Source organism: Pteropus vampyrus, unplaced genomic scaffold, assembly GCF_000151845.1.
Source record: "Pteropus vampyrus isolate Shadow unplaced genomic scaffold, Pvam_2.0 Scaffold149, whole genome shotgun sequence".
Taxonomy (NCBI): domain Eukaryota; kingdom Metazoa; phylum Chordata; class Mammalia; order Chiroptera; family Pteropodidae; genus Pteropus; species Pteropus vampyrus.
The window spans coordinates 3573553-3579338 of record NW_011888930.1 but is presented as its reverse complement, the minus strand read 5'-3'; positions in this window follow the sequence as shown (position 1 = coordinate 3579338).

The following is a 5786-nucleotide window of genomic DNA, read 5'->3' as shown; positions in this document are numbered from 1 at the left end:
TGTTCTATGTGAGCTTGAGAAGAAAGTGTATTCCTGCTGTTGTTGGGTGAAATAGTCTATAAATGCCCATTATATCCAGTTGATTGATATTGTTGAGTTCAACTATATCCTTACTGGCTTTCTGTCTGTTGGATCTGTCCATTTCTGATAAAGTGGTATTAAAGTCTCCAACTATAATAGCAGATTTATCTATTTCTCTTTGCAGTTCTATCAGTTTTTGCCTCATATATTTTTCACTCTGTTGTTAGGAGCACATGTTAAGGATTGCTATGTCTTCTTGGAGGACTGACTCTTTTATTATTATGTAATGCCCTTCTTTATTCCTGATAACTTTCCTTGCTTTGAAGTCTGCTCTATCTGAAATTAATGTAGATACTCCTGCTTTATTTTGATTAGTGTTAGCATGATACATCTTTCTCTATCCATTACTTTTAATCCATATGTGTCTTTATATTTAAAGTAGGTTTCTTGTAGACAACATATAGTTTGGTCTTATTTTTTGATCCACTCTGACAATCTATGTCTTTTAATTGGTGCATTTAGACTAGTGACATTCAAATTGATTAGTGATATAGTTGGATTATTATCTATCATATTTGTTACTACTTTCTATTTGTAGATCTTTTTTCTTCCTCTTTTTGTCTTCTACTCTTTTTCTGCTCTTTATCTGGAGGGAAGATTAATCAAGCGTTTCATATGATTCCTTTTCCTTTCTTAGAACATCAGTTATACTTAAAAAAATATTTTTTAGTGGTTGTCCTAGAGTTTGCAATATACACTTACAAATAATCCAAGTCCATTTTAAATAATACTATATAGTTTTACAGGTAGTGCAAGTACCTAATAATAATAAAATAATTCTTATTTCTCCCTTCTACCCTGTATCAGCATTGTCATTTATTTCACTTATATATAAAAATATATGTAGGTCTGAGTTTCTGACCTATATTACTTTCTTTCTCTCTAAAAAACTTTTCAACATTTTTGCAAAGCATGTATATTGGCAACCAATTCACTCATTTATTTTTAGGAAGTCTTTATTTTTTCTTCTCTTTTGAAGGATAATTTCATAGGGCACAGAATTCTAGGTTGGTGGTTTTCTTCTCTCAACATTTATATCTCTTTAAATATTTCGTTTTACTCTTTTCTTGCTTGGTTTCTGAGAAGTCAGATGTAATTCTTATCTTTGCTTCTCTATAAAGAAGGTATTTTTTTTTTTACCTCTCTGGCTTATTTTATGACTTTTTCTTTATCTTTGATTCTCTGCAGTTTGAATATAATATGTCTAGGTGTAGTTTATTTGGACATTTTCCTGCTTGGTGTTCTCTGAGCTTCTTGAATCTGTGGTTTGGTGTTTGACATTAATTTGGAGGAAATTCTTAGTCGTTATTCTTTCAATTTTTTTCTTCTGTTTCTTTCTCTTTTTCTTCTCTTTCTGGTATTCTTATTATGCACATGTTATACCTTTTTAGTTGTTCCACAGTTCTTGGATATACTGTTCTTTTTTTAAAAAAAAAATTTAGTTTTTATTCTCTTTGCTCTTCAGTTTTGAAGATTTTTATTGTGATGCTCTCAAGCTCAGAGAGTCTTTCCTCAGTTGCATCCTTTCTAATATGTCCATCAAAGGCATTCTTCATTTCTGTTGCAGTTTTGATCTCCAGCATTTCTCTTTGGTTCTTTCTTAGGATTTCCATCTCTCTTCTCACATTGGTCATCTGTTCTTGCATGTTGCCTACTTTATCCAATAGAGCCCTTAGCATATTAGTCATAGTTGTTTTATATTCCCAGTCCAATAATTCTAACATCCCTGCCATATCTGGTTCTGTTTGCTGTGTATTTTTTGCTTTTTAGTATGCCTTGTAATTTTTTCTTCATAGCCAGACATGATATCTTGGGTAAAAGGGACTGCTCTAAGTAGGCCTTTAGTAATGTGGGAGTAAGGTGTTTGGGAAGAGAGAAGTTCTGCAGAGGCTGATTAGGTCTCAGTCTTAGTGAGCCCATACTTCTGACTGTGAACTTCGCAAGTGCTTTTCATTCCATTCCCACCCTCTTAGGATGGGAACAGCTGGCTAGAGTTGGGTACTTCCCTTCTCCCAGATCAGTTAGACTCTGATAAAACAGCAGGTTAGGATCTAGTTAAATAGTTTGTCCTGAGGGTAGACCTTGTTAGAAAAAAACAGAATGTTCTGGCATATTTCAAAATGGGTCATTTTGCTCTTCTTCTGCTGGAATCATGAGGGGATTTTTCTCCGATGTTTACTGTGAGGACCTGGTCATATTCTTATAGGTAAAACACACAAAAATGGGGGAGATCCCTTTATAACTGGGTCCCCTTGGAGATTTTTACTCTCAGATCTGTCCATTCTGAGCTTGCAGCAATTTGTCAATTACAGTTCTAGTTTTCCTGCTGAGGCACTGATTCCCACGCAGGTTTCAGCTCATGTGTCCCTGTTCCAGTAAATTGTGATTATCTGTGTTCATTTGTTGATCTCTCTAAAATTTTGGGGGCAACAGATATTGGGGGAAGCAGTTTGCTCTGTGATTTCATTTCTCTTAATGACCTAAGAAGAATTATTGATTTTTTGTTAGTCCAATTTTTCCTTTTTAGAAAGGAGTGTTGACTGCCAAGCTCCTTATATGTGGAGCTAGAAACTTAAAACCAAGTGTTATTTTTCTATTATTTGATTTGTAGTAATGCAGTGTGATGGATAACTAAAATCAGTAGTTGTGAGGAATGTAATAAATCAAATCTAGCGTGCCTTTCCTAAATGAGTTTTTAAACACATGTTGAAGTCTCGTATCAGTTTCTGGGAAGTGGTAAATAAAAAATATATAAATATTTAGAACTCTATTATTTTTTTGATATAATGATAACATTTTTCTATATACTTTATAAAAAATGGTATTGCTTAATTTATCTAGCAACTAGAATATAATTGCATATTATGTAATAGGACATAGAAAATATTAACCACTCTATAAGATGAACTAATATATATTTAGAATAAGTATTTTTCAGTCTGATTTGATAAACTATATTTTAATGACCTTGTTGAATAATGCACGTGAATCTAAAAGAAATCATAAAATCTTTATAAGCGGATGTACTTTCCATTATATCTAGAAAAAACTAAATAGTCTTGAAAATTATTACTCTTAAAAGACTCAGTGTCACCAAGCTATACTGCTTTGGCAAAAAGGTGCTTTTCTCTTACACATATTATGACTATCTGAAAAAAAGTTCATTTTATAAAAGCAATTTTTAGCTTGTAGTGTTTGTTAACAATGCTCTCTTTAGTTTGTTCTCTTCAGATTCGCATTCAGGGAGCGGTACATTCTTTGAAAAAAGTATATGTAATTTTGGAACATTCTTTCAAGGGCCAACATAATAATATATTTCTAATGTACATACTTCAATTTTATCAGAAATATGTGTATGATAAAGGAAGACAGGAAGGCAGGAAGACAGAATGTTGATTAAGTAACAAAGGAGACTTTCCTGCATACACTATTTTAATTATTTTTTCTGGTGCCTTAAATGTTTTTACATCTTAGCATAATGATATAGTTACATTCAGGATGAGTCATGGGGATATCTTTTTTATGTAAAATGGGAGAAGTGATATTCCGAAAGCAGAAATGGGGAAAGAAATCTGTCTGATGATAAGAAAGAGTGCCTTATAAAAGCTGAAGATCTGAAAATGGATTCTCTTAAAATGATACCCCAATATGAAGACTACATGTTATACCCGTCCTGCTCCAAACCCAGCTGTGTTTCTGCCACAGAAATTTTGTTATCGTGATGCTTTCTCAGTATGTTACTCCCTACTCTATATCCTATTTTGTATATTTTAGCTTCATCTTTGAAAAAGGTAACAAAAGAGTCAGTTCTAGTCATATCTTTCCTCACAGATAATATTCAGGGTCTCCAGAAAAAGTTGTTATTCCTTCTAGCTGTGCAACACCCTGGCCCTTCGAGGGTACCATACATAGTAGCAAATGGGAATTGCAATGTGACCAAATCAGATTGATAAAATAATGACTATAGATTGAGTACATCTTTTTTTAAAAAAACATAAAATATAAGCACATAATAGCCAAATCAGAAAATATAAGATAAATAAATAAAATAAAATAAATAAGATAAATATTGCTACCCAGAAATAACTGCTGTGAATATTTTGAAGCATATCTTTATATCTGCTCCTCTATTTATCTTAATAAGTCTGTCTTTGAAATTATATAATGCTATTTCATTTCAAACTGTTTTGAAATTTGAGTTTTAACTTTCCAGCAAATTAAGAATATCTTTCTATATTAATAAATGTATCTCTACAACAAAATCTTTAAAGGCCACAGAATGTTCCACCATATGATTGAATCAAAATTCCAGTGGTCCCCACCCTTTTTGGCACCAGGGACCGGTGCTCCTATGAGAATCTAATGCCTGATGATCTGAGGTGGAGCTGAGGCAGTGATGCTAGTGCTGGGGAGCGGCTGCAAATAACAGATGAAGCTTTGCTGGCCCACTTCGCCTCCTGCTGTGCAGCCCAGTTCCTAACAGGCCACAGACCAGATCCCTGATTTAACCAGTCGATCCAGTATAGTTCATGTTTAATGTATTTTCAATTTTTCACAACTCCGAACACTATGTGATTCTCATCTTTGTTGTTAAATCTCATATTCCCTTTGTTATTTCCTTGGAAATTACTCTTAGAAGAGATAATTCTGTGTTAGTCTTTAAGTCTTTTGTATATAATCTCCAGAAAGATTTTTACCAATTATACACTCCTGCAAACAACATATGAGCACCTCTTTAGAAGATTATATGCTTCACTCGAGAAAAGCTCACATGCCCAGCTTTGATAAGGCATATGTTTTAGAGGTATAAGACTGTATAAATTGCATACTGATTCGTGTATGTGTAAATAATCTTTTTCTAGGTGGAAAATTATAGATACCTTCGTTTTTTCTGCCTTGCTTCGTGGTTCCTGTATTTATAGGCTTTATAAATAGAGCTTTAAATATCTACTGACTAGTGGGAAACCAGTCAAGATAATTATTCTGCCATACACGAAAGCATGTCTTGCTCTCAGAATCCAGAGAGTCTGAAGCTTTAATTAGCTGCCCAAGCTGCAGAGTCCTGAAGTTTGGCTTATTTTCTTGGTTGAAGAAAATTTGCTAACTTGAATGTGAGGATGTAGCAGAGGCAGATTTAGAGAGGCAACCTATTAATCCCATGAAGAGGAAAACCTGTGTTTGTATTCACTATCTAAAAATAATTATGGGTTCACAGCACCAGTATTCTCAGTAAGTCCAATAAAGTTATTGCCTGAAAAAATTCCTATTAATGACGATAATAGATACAGGATATTGAGAGAGGTTGTGACACTCTTTTCTTAAATAGTCATTGAATGATGAACTCGAATTGTCATTAATATAAAGATTATTTTCTTCCACAGTTACAAGTATGTGAAAGGAGTACGGTGAAACAAACAACATGGATTGGTTAAAAGACTGTCTAATGACAGAATCAGACCAGGGAGGTATATGTGTCATAGAAGAAATGTAACTGGACTTGTAGTTGGACTTGAGTTATTCATTTTTCCTCCTATGTAAGAAATATTGAGTATTTACTACATGCTGGAACTTGGACTAGGTGTTCGGATAGAGTTAGGGAAAAAATGGACATTAAAAAGTAAATATGGTCTACGGCCATGCCACCTTGAACAAGCCCCACCCCATCTGATCTCAGAAGCTAAGTAGAGTTGGGCCTGGTTAGTACT